Source organism: Somniosus microcephalus, unplaced genomic scaffold (genome assembly GCF_052327205.1).
Source record: "Somniosus microcephalus isolate GS21.2 unplaced genomic scaffold, FLI_Smic_1.0 scaffold1684, whole genome shotgun sequence".
In the NCBI taxonomy this organism is placed as follows: domain Eukaryota; kingdom Metazoa; phylum Chordata; class Chondrichthyes; order Squaliformes; family Somniosidae; genus Somniosus; species Somniosus microcephalus.
Window position 1 is genome coordinate 1 of NW_028226871.1, and position 14723 is coordinate 14723.

General features: G+C 45.8%; 1 long non-coding RNA gene across 1 annotated transcript; it reads right to left on the reverse strand.

Moving 5' to 3' along the window:
- Window positions 1-1049: 1049 nt before the first annotated feature.
- LOC147080350 (uncharacterized) lies at window positions 1050-14334 on the reverse strand. Its single transcript, XR_015077364.1, has 3 exons — window positions 14193-14334; window positions 2215-2260; window positions 1050-1136 (listed from the first exon to the last, which is right to left on the reverse strand). It is a non-coding gene; the product is annotated as an uncharacterized LOC147080350 (long non-coding RNA).
- Window positions 14335-14723: the final 389 nt, after the last annotated feature.

Consider the following 14723-nt stretch of genomic DNA (forward strand, 5'->3'; position numbering starts at 1 on the left):
GAGAGAGAGAGAGAGAGAGAGGGGTGGAAGGAGAGAGAGAGAGGGGGAAGAGACGAGAGAGAGAGGGGGAAGGAGAGAGAGAGGGGAAGGAGAGAGAGAGAGAAGGGGAAGGAGAGAGAGAGAAGGGGAAGGAGAGAGAGAGGGGGAAGGAGAGAAGAGGGAGGGAAAGAGAGAGGGGGAAGAGAGAGAGAGGAAGGAGAGAGAGAGAGAAAGAGGAGAGAGACAGGGAAGGAAGGAGAGAGGAAGGAGAGAGAGAGAGAGAGAGAGAGAGAGAGAGAGAGAGAGGGAAGGAGGGAGAGAGAGAGAGGGAAAGAGAGAGAGAGAAGGAGAGAGGGGAGGGAGAGGGAAGGAGAGAGAGAGGAGAGAGTGGGAAGGGGAGAAGAGAGGGAGAGAGAGGGGGGAAGGAGAGAGAGAGAGAGAGAGCGAGACTGAGAGGAGAGAGAGAGAGGGGGAGAGGAGAGAGAGAGAGGAGGAGAGAGAGAGAGAGAGAGAGAGAGAGAGAGAGAGAGAGGGGGAGAAAGGGAGAGAGAGAGAGAGAGAGAGAGAGAGGGGGGAAGAGAGAGAGAGAGAGGGGGGGAAGGAGAGAGAGAGAGAGAGAGAGAGAGAGAGAGAGAGAGAGAGGCGGGGGAAGGAGAGAGAGAGCCGCCGCTATTCCGGTCGAATGTGTTTCGGAGCCGACCCCTGATGAGCGCTGCCCGATCCGCTGAGCCGGAGCCACACACGCGGCGTCGTAGCGCCTCAGGCCCGGCCTGACTCACCCAAATGGCCCAAAACATAGGTTGCATACATGATTTTCCAGTGCCTTGAAATCATTGCTGTTAGGAATTTTGTATATCTTCACATTCCCCTTCCCCTAAATTTGTCATTACGCCGTTACAGAAGGGTTCATTTTCTGGACTGGAAATAGCCCGTGAGATTTTGAGCTATGCAACTTATCCAGGGGCAAACTCAGCTCAAGCATTTGCAGCCAATCCAAATAGACAACTGTTGTAAACCATCAGTAGTTTTTATAAATTTCCACTGGAATGGATGCTTGTTTCTCACCATTTGGAAGACAACATGATTCTTTTCTCTTTCACAGGTCCTAAAAATGACTCGCTCGTCAGTTGCAACGTAATCTATGGTGTCCAGCGCCTCTGAGCAAAACAAATGGAAAGACAGGCTTAGAAAGGTTGATGAGTGCATGTGTAAAAATGATTGGGAGAGGAATCAGCGGTGGGTGGAGAGGGGTAAAAACAAGAAACTGGCATCTCTGATAATCAATTTCTGTGACATTTATAGCTATGTTATGGTACAGTGCCCAATATTCCTGTTACAAACTACATTTGCAAATATTTTCAATCGAACAAGTTGCCTATAGGGATACAAAATACTGGGATCCAGTTTTCGTTAGTTATATCAGCGCAATCCAGGCTGAACCAGTGCAAAAGATCAGAGAATTTAAACGTAGGTGAGTCACAGTCCACAAAACCACTTACGTTCGTGTTTTTTGCAATTTTTTACATTGGCTCAAGATTCACTTTGCCCGATATCAGGCCCCACCCACAAAACTGGCCACGGCCCCAGGTTGAAATTGTGAGATTCCGCCAATTGTGCTGGCTCGGGAAGGCTCTTCAAATTTGCCCTCATATTTTCTTAGATGCACAGGCACTAGTAGGCAGGTTTTAGAAGTATTTTCATATGAAAAAAAATATTTAATTTACTAAGAAAACTGATGTAGTGTACACCATTAAATGGTTCAATATACTGTAGCTTTTTTAAAAAATACATTATCAGTCATTTTAAATCAGGTTGCTCACTAGGACTGGACATACTTATTATTGCTGATAAACCCATTTTCAGCTGTATTAATAATATTGCACCAGGTTACCACTCTTAAATACATCAAGGAATACTTTTTAATGGAAAGAAGATTAAAAAAGAAACAATTATGTTCTATTACGCTTCCCAATTGCAGCTGGTTACATGGAAGGTTGCACCCAAAGCAGAAACTCTAACCCACTTTGTGCAACCCATCTGCAGTCAGGTTCCCAATTCATGTCCTGTAGTTACATTCTGCTTTGAATGCTGATACAGGTTTGATATTATAATACCAACAAGTTTCATTTAATTCAGTCAATTTATTTTTGCTAAATATGTGAAAAATGCTTAAAAATATTAAAAGAATAGGAAAGGGGGTGAAAGTCAGGTTAAAAAAAAAGTTTGTCAACTCACCATTCACAACTCTCTTACACTGTATCATTTTCAAATCAATCAATTCCTATTTAAAGTGCAAAAAAAAGGATTCAGTTCACAGCCTGACAGCAATTACCAAAATTATTGGTCTACCAGTACAATAAACATCACACAATGTCAAAAGCACTGCTTAAGTTAAAGCTGTTGTGAAACACATAACCCAATTTCTCCTAAAGAGCATTAAAAAATATAAAGTGAAGGAAAAAGAAAAGAAAGACTTGCATTTATATAGCACCTTTCATGACCACTGGATGTCCCAAAGTGCTTTACAGCCAATTAAGTACTTTTTTTGAAGTGTAGTCACTGTTGTAATGTAGGAAAAGGAATGTAAAAATCCTTCTGACCCATTGATGTTGAGCTCTCCAGGACTCCAACTCTGTCATGTTAATGTCCTGGTTAAGCAACGCCTCAATTTCAAAATTCTCATTCTTGTTTAAAAATCCCACCATGGCCTCTCCTCTCCCTATCTCTGTAATCTCCTCCAGCCTCACAACCCCGCCCCACCCCCAACCGAGATCTCTGCGCTTCTCTAATTCCGCCCTCTTGAGCATCCCTGATTATAATCGCTCAACCATTGGTGGCCGTGCCTTCTGCTGCCTAGGCCCTAGGCTCTGGAATTCCCTGCCTAAACCTCTCGGCCTCGCTACCTCTCTTTCCTCCTTTAAGACGCTCCTTAAAACCTACCTCTTTGACCAAGCTTTTGGTCACCTGCCCTAATTTCTCCTTATGTGGCTCGGTGTCAGATTTTTTGTCTATTAACACTCCTGTGAAGCGCCTTGGGTCATTTTACTACGTTAAAGGCGCTATATAAATACAAGTTGTTGTTGTTGTCAAACTGTATCTTGTGCAACCCTAGAGCTTTGCCCGGCAGACTGTTCCAAGCATTAATCTCCCTTTGAGAAAAGGCTTTATTGCTAGCATCGGCTTGTAATTTACTTAGACAGCAGAAAGAAAGCACTTGCATTTATATAACATCTTTCATGACCTGAGGGTGTCCCAAAGCGGTTCTGAGCCAATGAAGTACTTTTGAAGTGTAGTCACTGTTTTAATGTTGGAAACGCGACAACCAATTTGTGCTCAGCAAGGTCCGACAAATAGCAATGAGCTAAGTGACCAGATCATCTGTTTTAGTGGTTGAGGGATAAATATTGGCCAGGGCACTCCTGCTCTTCTTTAAGTTGTGCTATGGGACCTTTTCTGTCCAACTGAGTGGGCTTTCAGTGCCTCAGTTTAACGTCTCATCTGAAAGATGGCACCTGACAGTGCAACATTCCCCTCAGGACTGCACTGAAGAGTCAGCCTGGATTATGGGCCCAAGTCTCTGGAATGAGCCTTGAACACACAACCCTGACTCAAGAGGCAAGAGTGCCAACCACGAAGTCACAGCTGAGGAAAGATTGAAGAAACTTTGCCCTTTTAGCCTAGAAAAGAGGCATCTGAAAGATGATCTTATAGAGATATGCAAGATAGTTAAGGGAAGGGAAAAAGTAAATTCAGAACATTACATTAAATTAAATTACAATAGGTCAAGGGTTCAAACAAGTAAAAAGGTAAATTTAAGATTGATAGCAGGAAGTTCTTCAGACATGTTTCAACATGTGGAATAAACTTTCAGATAGAGTGATGGAGGCATAAACCCTGGAATCATTCATGGACTAACTGGATGCTGAAATGGCGGGGAGGAGGGGCGGGGGGGGGGGTGTTTGTAGGGTATTTCTAGATGGATAAATCAAGATGACCTTCCTAATATGTAATTACCTTGCGATTGTGTAAAGGGTTATGAACAGATCATCATTTGTTTTAAATAAACGATGGGCAGCCTGATCACTATGGTTAAAGAGTCAGCCATGTTGGCGAGGCCTGGAGTCACGCATAGGCCAGACCGGGTAAAGACAACAGGTTGTCTTCCCAGTTTGGTTTTACTGATTTTTTTTACTTCTAGATTTTATAAACTGAATTCAAATTGCCTGGGTGGGATTTTGAAGTCTTGTTCTGTGGATTTAGTCCAGGCCTCTGGATTACTGGTTCAGTAACATAACCACTATGACCACTTCTGTGTCCTTCATTAACCAGGTTTGTGATTTTGATACGGATAATTCACAGGGAAAATCTTCCCACATGTAGGGGGAATTCTACCAAGTTGCAAGAATACCCTGCACACAGGATCACGCATGCAATTCAGCTTTGATGGCTCTGCCTGATGCTACCTGAATGACTAGTGGAAGGCAGCAAGGACACAGTAAACTCCGCTAAGCCAGAATAGAGGGCGGCTCACTCCAAGGCAGCCTCAAATAGCTCACAGCAGCTTGTTGTACAGCAGCATTGGTAAAGGTCTGTACTTTCATCTGGAAAAAGTAAAAGCATTCTTGCTTTCTACACGGAGCACCATGCTGGGGAAGCAACATAGGGCCCCCCACCCCCATATTCTTGCAACTTGGTCGAATTCCTTACACGTGAGATGATTTTCCCTGTGAATGATCCATCTCAAAATCAGAAACCCGTTTAATGAAGAACACCGAAGTGGTCGTTTTCGAACGCTGCTGGTGGGGAGCCATCAACGGCCAGAAATCCCCAGGGCCTGATAATCTACATCCTAGGGTACTTAAGGAAGTGGCCCTAGAAATAGTAGATGCATTGCTGGTCCTCTTCCAAAATTCTATAGACTCTGGAACAGTACCCATGGATTGGAGGGTAGCTAATGTAACCCCCTATTTAAAAAAGGTGGTAGAGAGAAAATGGGGAATTATAGGCCGGTAAGCCTGACATCGGTAGTGGGGAAAATGCTAGAGTCCATTGTAAAAGATGTAATAGCAGAGCATTTGGAAAACAGTGACAGGATTGGACAAAGTCAACATGGATTTACAAAAGGTAAATCATGCTGGACTAATCTACTGGAATTTTTTGAGGATGTAACTGGTAGAATAGATAAGGGAGAACCAGTGGATGTGGTGTATTTGGACTTTCAGAAGGCTTTTGATAAGGTCCCGCATAAGAGATTGGCGTGCAAAGTTAAAGCACATGGGATTGGGGGTAAGGTACTGATTTCGATAGAGAACTGGTTGGCAGACAGGAAGCAAAGAGTTGGAATAAACGGGTCTTTTTCCGAGTGGCAGGCAGTGACTAGTGGGATGCCACAGGGATCGGTGCTAGGACCCCAGCTATTCACAATATATATTAATGATCTAGACGAGGGAACTAGATGTAATATCTCCAAGTTTGCAGATGATACAAAGCTGGGTGGGCGTGTGTGCTGTGAGGAGGATGCAGAGAAACTCCAGTATGATTTGGACAGGTTGGGTGATTGGGCAGATGCATGGCAGATGCAGTATAATATGGATAAATGTGCGGTTATCCACTTTGGTAGCAAAAACAGGAAGACAGATTATTATCTTCTGAACGGCAATAGATTGGGAAAAGGGGAAGTGCAACGAGACCTGGGTGTCCTTGCGCACCAGTCGCTGAAGGTAAGCATGCAGGTGCAGCAGGCGATTAAGAAGGCAAATGGTATGTTGGCCTTCATAGCGAGAGGATTCGAGTACAGGAGCAAGGATGTCTTCCTGCAGTTGTACAGGGCCTTGGTGAGACCACACCTTGAGTATTGTGTGCAGTTTTGGTCGCCTTATCTGAGGAAGGATGTTCTTGCCATTGAGGGAGTGCAGCAAAGATTCACCAGACTGATACCTGGGATGGCAGGAATGACGTATGAAGAGAGATTGGGTCGATTAGGCTTATATTCGCTAGAGTTTAGAAGAATGAGAGGGGATCTCATTGAAACTTATAAAATTCTAACAGGACTAGACAGACTAGATGCAGGAAGGCTGTTCCCGATGGCAGGGGAGTCCAGAACCAGGGGTCACAGTCTAAGGATAAGGGGTAAGCCATTTAGGACAGAAATGAGGAGGAATTTCTTCACCCAGAGAGTGGTGAACCTGTGGAATTCTCTACCACACAGAGCAGTTGAGGCCAATTCATTAAATATATTCAAGAAGGAGTTAGATATATTTCTTGAGGCTAAAGGGGTCAAGGGATATGGGAAGAAAGCAGGGACAGGGTACTGAATTTGGATGATCAGCCATGATCTCATGAAATGGCGGAACACACTCGAGGGGCCGAATGGCCTACTCCTGCTCTTATCTTCTATGTTTCTATGTAAATAAAATCAGGGGCACACGGTGTATGACTTTCCAATCAGCAGCGTCGCAAAAATCAGGCACGGCACCTGCCCGAATTCTCAATCCGCATTGCTGGCAGGGGCGGCTCCCCACTGGGGCCATGACCTCGGAATGCTGCCCCGAACATGTCCAAAGGAGATCTTTCGCCACAGAGAGCAATACAGTGGTTGAAAGCCAATAAAAAGATTTACTGCTGAATGCAGTCTTTAATGGACTTTGCAGGAGCATGTGTAACTTCCAACTGTGTTTAAAAGTGAAAACAGCAGGACACAGATGGTGGCATAACTGAAGGTTCACTAATCCCCACTTTGTTTTTAAAATCTGTTTTCTTGGATAGAGTGGAAAGGAACATTTAAGAATAAAAGCAAAATACTGCAGGTGCTGGAAATTTGAAATAAATAAAAACATTTTTCTCTTTTCATTTAACATTTTAAGAATGTTGAGCATTTTAAGTAGATGCCTTAGCTTTAAATCAAATGTTATAGAATCATAGATTCAAAATCTTTTTTTCCCCAGAATTAATTATACCAGATGAGTACAGGAAACTTTGGCCTAGAAATTCGGTGGGCTGCGCCACCGGTTAGCGCCTAGAGAGGGCACTCAGTGGCTTTAGCTGGGGCGCTAATGGCGGCGTTAACCTGTTGCGCTGCGCCGTTTTCGATGACGTCATCGGTGTGCGCAGCGCCCCGCTACAGCCCCGAACTCGATATTTGGCAGCAACCGCCTCTGTAGCGCCGTTCGCAAATGGCGCCCGGTTCACGGGGCCTTCCTGTGGCGGCAGTGGCGCAAACTAAGGTGGAGGTGCGGGGCGGCCATTTTTTCCGGTGGCCGCCTGCCAGCACCTCCGTCCCCGGCCTCCTGATCGCCCCCCGCGGCATTGCCGGCTGTTTTCTGAGAGCCCGGCACTTCTCCTCGGTGCCGGGGTCTTTTGCTGGCACTACAGGCCCCTCCCCCTTAAGAATGGGAGGAAAGCCTGCAGTACCGCAGCGTGCCATGCCGCAGCGTGTGGTGCTGCGGCACGTCGCGCAGCGATATTCAGTTTCAGCGCCCTAAGAGGGACGCGGAGCGCCTTGAGCCTCGCCCCGTGTCCCTCTTGGGGCGCTCAAGCTTAATTTCCGGCAGTCGCTACTGCTCCAAACGCTGCGCTAAATCCGGCGCCCAGGCGAGCTTGGCGCCCCGTTTGCGGCTCCACCCAATTTCTCCCCCTTTGTGTTATCCGGAGGCTAACTGTCCGGAATGCTCGAGCCACCGGCAAAAATCAGGTGCCGTTTTCATTAGGTTTTTCTTTCTTGTTGCTTTTTTCCTCAACAGTCAAGCTCTGCAAGGTCTGCTGAAGCTGTTGCTAAGCTACAGAGACGCTTGGACTGTCAGGGTTTGTTGACAGATACGGAGCTCAGAAGCTTCCGTATCTTTCAACATTAGCGCTGGAGTGTCCGGCAGTTTTGAGGGAACGGCAACAGCTCGGTCCCGTCGGTGCCGGATAGCACAAAGTTTCCTGTAGTTTGCATTACGAATTAGCTGGTGTGACCTTTAAAATCACATATGGCCTTAATAGAAGTAATGCTTTTCTTGATCAAATGGCCACTTTATTATTGCAAATAAAATTCACTGAGGCTTATTTTATACTAAGGCCAAATGCTTGTCGTATCTCGAAGATATGTGGCAACATTCCATTTCCAGGCAGAACACAGTATGTAAAAACCCAGATTAAAGAGAGCATGCGTGCACAAACGAACTGTGAATGACATGAATGTGCCGCCTGTCTGCCTTCTTGCCTACTCAAAAAAAATTGCAAATCAATATACATGGCCTGTCGGTCTGACTATATGGTGCTGGCCGTTTCAGACAGGGATACAAGTGCAGATTGATTTTTCAAAGGTACACTAATACTTGATTAACAGATACGTCTAATCGATACAGCTCCTGTGGCAAGTTTTAAACAATTACAAATTAATGGATTAAGATCAAGTACCCGTGGACAGCCAGCATGGATCACAGCACTGTACGCACTTTGTGCTGAATTACTTAGATCCAAGTTTACAGAAGGTAGAGTCATAGGGGGAGAAATTGAGTATAGCCCCGTTTGGGGCGCCAGCCTCGCCAGGGCGCTAAAAGTAGCGCCCCGGAAACATTCGCGCCCCCGCATCGGAAATTGAGTGGTTGCGCCCCAAAGGGAAGCGCAGTGCTACTGGAGGCGCCCCGCATCCCTCTTGGGGCGCTTCGAGTGAATATCGTGGCGCTACGTGCCGCAGCGCCACACACTGCGGCACGTCGCGCTGCGGTATTGCAGGCCTTCCTCCCCTTCTTAAAGGGGAGGGGCCTTGTGCAGCGTGATCTGGGGCCCAGCTGGGCCCCCGAGGATCGGGAGTGCAGGCAAAAGAGCCCAGCACCGAAGAGAAGTGCCGGGCTCTTGGAGCGCAGCCGGCACTCCGCAGGGGGGGGGGGGGGTGGGGGGTTCAGGAGGCCGGGGACGGGAGCGCAGGCAGGTGCTGGCAGGCGGCCAACAACAAAAATGGCCGCCCCGGACCTCGCCTTTAATTTGCGCCTCCCCGGCCGCGGGTAGGCCCCCCTAAACCCGTTGGACATAGCGTCCGGCAGTAAATCAGGGGGCGCTGCCAAATATCGCGGCCGGGGCGTCAGCGGGGCGCTGCGCACACCGATGACGTCATCAGCAGCGGCGCAGTGGTAACGGTTAGCGCCACCACTAACGTCCCGCGGAATTTAGCGGGAGGCGTGGGCAGTGCCGCACCCGGGCGCCAGTTGGCTTGCGACCCACTTATCGCCCTCTTAAGGCGCTAACGGGTGGCGCAACCTACTGAATTTCTCCCCCATAGAGTTATACAGTACAGAAAGAGGCCCTTCGGCCCATCGTGTCCGCGCCGGCCATCAAGCCCCGTCTATTCTAATCCCATTTTCCAGCACTTGGTCCGTAGCCTTGTATGCTATGGCGTTTCAAGTGCTCATCTAAATGCTTCTTGAATGTTGTGAGGGTTCCTGCCTCTACCACCCTTTCAGGCAGTGAGTTCCAGATTCCAACGCCTGTGGTAGCTGATATTGATACAAACACTGGAAGTTGCTTAGATTTGGTGACCATAACTGGGCAATTGGTCAAAATATGGAACTTAAATGTACAAGGATTGATTCAGCAACATTATAGAATGTTACAGCATAGAAAGAGGCCATTCTACTCATGCAGTCTGTGCCAACATTCTTCTCTACACGATCCACCTACAAAACTACACACGAGGTCTGGTAAGGCCCTACTTTTCATTCCGCACATTAGGTACAACAACAAGGAGGCAACTGCAACGAGTGAAACAGGTCCTCGTAGTTTCCGAGAGCACAGAAAAAGATCCAGAGAGTTGATACTGCGGAGACAGCATCTCAGTCACTGGTGAGAAGCAAGTCGCAAAACTAAAGATCAAGATAACTTTTGTGTTCAGCAGCTTGAGAAAGAAAGAAAAGGAAGGAACAAACTGACATTTATAAAAGTCACGCTTGGAACCCCAACCACCTTTGGGTGAGAGATTGTGTTTTATGATTTAAACTGTATTATCTGTCATCGAGCAAAAACTAGCTTCCTCATCCTCTTACCTCACTTTATGCTTTAAGAGCCACAATCTCAAAGCATTTTCCCCACCAACTGTGTCTACAGAGAGTCACTCATATTTCCCATCAGCTCGGCTCGGTCAGGGGCTGGTGCATCTCTTGCATTTAGCACCAACAGATTTCTTATCTATTCCATTCCCCTCCATGATATCTCAGAGCCAAAGATCACTGGGTTATTTCTTCAGTTACAAATTACCCTGCATGTTCCCCCATGCTGACAAACTAGCCAAGTCTAGCACTTCTCTCCCTCAATTCTCACTTTATAACATGCAGTTGTATTTGACCCCTGGTTTTTCTGAGCTGCTTTTTATAGTCATGCCCTCTGAAGTACACAATACGAAACATTTTCTAGCAACGGACCACTGCAACACATGAATCCTGAGAGACAGCCAAAGCTAAGAGATTTTAATCTTGGGAAAAATGTGGAGTCAAAGGTCAGATCGGCCATGTTTCTGCCCACCCAGACTTCCACAAGAAGCCGTCATTTTCAAGTCAAAAAGTCCTGTCCAATGTATTAACTTTTTAAACCCCATCAATGTACAAGACACTCAAGTTCACTACAGTCACTAGGGGGTATAGTCTCAGGATAAGGGGCCAGCCATTTAAGACTGAGATGAGGAGGAATTTCTTCACTCAGAGGGTTGTGAATTTTTGGCATTCTCTACCCGAAAGGGCAGTGGATACTGAATCGTTGAGTACATTCAAGGACGAGAGCGATAGATTTTTGGACTCTCGGGAAATTAAGGGATAAGGAGATCGGGCGGGAAAGTGGAATCAAGGTTGAAGATCAGCCATGATCTTACTGAATGGCGGAGCAAGCTCGAGAGGCTGTATGGCCTACTCCTGCTCCTAATTCTTAGGTTATGTTCTTATGTCACTATCAGATTATTGTCGCTTTTCCCCAAAGTCAAAATTACTTTCCGTTCAATCCGCTAAGCTTTATCCATTTTTTGCACATTCCTAATTTACGGGTAGGTGGAGTTAAAATACAGATCAGCCATGTTCTAATTGAATGGTGGAAGAGGAGCAAGGGGCTGAATGGCCCACTCCTGTTCCTATGTTCTGTTACTGCAGCTCAACTGTGCTGAGGGACATGAAAATGCCCTGGGAAGGGAGGTTTTATTAGGATCTCTCCAGCGTGAGAACTAAACAAATTTTCTGCCAGACCTCCAAATTCTGGACACTACTTTAAATTTCCACCCATGCTGTCGGTTCAGTCACATGGCAGATAGTTTCCCTCTTTACTATAAACAAAATGGAATTTACCGAATGGGTTTAATTTTGAGCAGTAAAATTCACCAGCAATTCTGCTGAAAATAGAAAATCCATTAAAATCATGCTTTAAGGCAGCCAAATTCTGTGGCGCTAAAATCCGCAGTCACATCGCCATGTTGAACAATTAACCAGAATGCACTGAGTAAAGAAAGCATCGCAAAAAGCTGGATTTCACAGCACAGCAGTACGTGCTTCAGAACACTTTGAGGATTAGCATTAATAATTTAAATCTGATACAAATGTTTATATAACTCCTATCAGTCAAGGCCACACACACAGGGCATTACTGCACAAAATAACTTAGTGCACAGTGATTTCACTAAAACGTGGTTACTGCCGGTGTCAGTTGGTAGAGCTCTGGGTCGGATTCAAGCCCCACCACCCACTCGCACTCCAGAGTCTAGGCTGACACTGTTCCGATGGGAAAGAGCCCACGGCACTATTCAAACAAAAGCAAGGAGCTCTCCCAAAGTTCCGCTAACATTTCTGTTTCGGCCAGTACCATAAATTGATTTATTTCAGTGCTGTTTGTGGTCCTGATAGGCAGAAATTTCCCACCACATTTGCCTGCACAAGAACAGTCACTGCACTTCAAACTAATCGACTGTACGTGAGGTACTTCAAGATATTTGAGAGACAGAAGGAGCTTTACACTGCAAGTTTTTTTCTAATGGAGCTTACATATTGTCACATTCTATCAATGGTGGTTCCTTTTACTACTAAATAGGCAGCAACAAAAGGCTTTAACGGCACTTACAGCATCACTTTTAGGTTTAAAATACAGCATGCATTTATATTCTTCTTCCAATCTTATTATTCCCCAGTTTTCTCACAGATCTTTGCAATGACCAGCATTAGCTGGGATTACCAAGGTCACTCTCTCATCAGACCAGAGGTTAACTTGGAGCTAATACTGACTGAAAGATTGACAGAAATTTTCCAAATGGCAGTGAAATAGGCAAAAGTGCTAGAGTTTGAGTCATATCATCAGGACCTGCAAACTGCTACACATTGTGGTGAACTGCAGCACTTGTTTGAAATGAATACCATGGTTTGGTGCAATTATCTACCTTACACCAGTGTCCAAGCAAGAAGCTACTATGTACATACTGTAATGTAAAGTGGCTTGACAGTGATACTCGGGGGTTGAAGTCTGCAGTTTCTGCCTGTTCCATTGTGTTTTCCAGTTTTAACATATCGCTGGTAATTCAGGCAACCCTGGGGGAGAGGGACACACAAATCAGCAGCGATCTCTGCCCCTTTAGGAGACTCTTGCCCTTTCACTATGCGCCTTCCTCTTCTCACGCCCTAGATAGTGCCCCAATACCACACAGCCTCCGTTAGTTGCTGTAATTCTGCTGCTCCCATGAGAGAGATAACATTTCTCCAACAAGATTAAATTCCAGGCTCCGGCAGGTTCAGAAATATATTTTTAGTTCTGAGAGTTTCATTTCAGTTTGAAACTCTAAACAAAATCTCAGATTTCTCCTGGGTCCAGGTTTCGAAAATTGCATGATTGACTGCAGCAAAACCTACCTCCAGACCACAATGGAGCATTGTATCATTCTGGCAGAAGTGCCAAAGGCATTTAAGAAAAGGAGGAAACAGATGTACCGATTCAGGATGACTGAAACGGCTGATGTTTTACGGTTAAGCCAGAGAAATATGCAATAGCAGCTAGCACTCTCCTCACTGAGAGCGAGTGATAAAGGGAACGAGAGTGCGCAGGAGAGAAAAAGGGAGAAAGAAGGAATGCGAGAGAGAGAGAGTGAAAGCGAGAGCGAGTGACTGTGAGAAAGAGTGCAAAAGAGAGTGAGGAAAATTGGGAGAGTAAAAGAGCACAAGGTGAGCAAGAGCAAGTTTAGCACATCAGTTAAAAACTGAATATAGAAGTGGAGATGTAAAGTTGGTCAATCGGCACCTGATAGCTCAATGATTCAGGTGGAACCCATCTTCAAAGTCGGGTTCCACCCATCCCTGCGCTCAGTTTATACACGTCTGTTACAGCCTTGACATTTACTGTAGCATCAAAATGTGCACAGCGACGTACACGCACAAATGCAACTGTCAAGTCAAGCAATGGGCATCATTACAGCACTGGGGAAACCCATTATTTCTTGTCAAGTATAAAAGCTTTTCCATTTGGTGCCAGGATAGGAAGAATGTCCCTTCATGTGTGAAATCCCTCCAACCAAAGCTTCAGAAATCCAGTCTCTCTGGGTTCAATACCTGGATTTTGTTCTCCTTAGATAGGTTTCTGCTCAGGATCATCAAGTATCCAGAAAGTAACCTGTTCAATTGGACCAGCCTCACTGACCCCGATTTTCAGGCTGAGATTTTAATCTGCTCTGATAGAAACTATTGAACCATCACCTTCAGTAATGACAAGGAAAAAGATTAAAATGCGAGAAATCTGAAAACAGAAAGTGGTGGAAATGTACAGCAGGTCAGGCTGCGTCTGTGGAGAAAAGACAAGTTAAAACCCTTCCGTTTTTTTCTGTTCTAACGCAGGCTAAACTCCCGAATGGCACAACCTATCTTTTCTCTTTCCAGATGCTGACTGACCTGCTTTGCATTTCCAGCATTTTCTGTATTTTTTCCAGTGATGACCAAGTGACATTAGGTCCTCAACATGAAGAACATTCTCATACATTTCAATCAATTTATCACTTGGACACAATGACATGGAAGCAGCTTGTCTGTGCCTTGAACGCTCATCCAAGGTTGTAATTCTTGGAATAACAATCGTGGGCTTCCAATGTGGAAAACATGACGACAGGCACTTGTTGTAAGTCTATACTGTAGGCACATGTTAAACGTTACCTCTGTAAACTATATCTCCCAGTATATCGCCACACCCACTGAGCATGCTACAGGTATAATATGGGAGCCTTTCCTTACCTCACAGTATACAATATCCGCTCCATAGTCTAGTGCCAGTAATCTCATCGGTAAAGTACCAACACGCACCATGGGGGCCAGTATCATCTTGTTTCCGTAACAAAGTCTACTAACAGTTTGGTTGATCATTTCTTCTTTAATAACCTGGGGGGAGGGAGGAAATAAAACAAGTTTTTGTGAATGTCCCTCCACCAGTCTACAAGATTTGCAGCAACAACCACCGCCTGCATTTATACATCACCTTTAACGGGGAAAATCGCTTCACAGAGGCAGTCAGACAAAAATGGATGCTGAGCCAAAGGAGATGTTAGGAGGGGGCGACTAAAAGCTGGGTCAAAGAGGTGGCTTTTAAGGAGGGTCTCAGGAGACGGAGGCGGAGAGGCGAGAGGGAATTCCAGAGCTTAGACGGCTGATGGCATAGGCGGCAACGGTGGGGTGAAGGGGGCAATACACAAGGGGTCAGAGTCGGGAGCAACTCGGAGTTCTCAGATTGGAGGAGGCTACAGAGATTGGGAGGGGTGAGGCCATGAA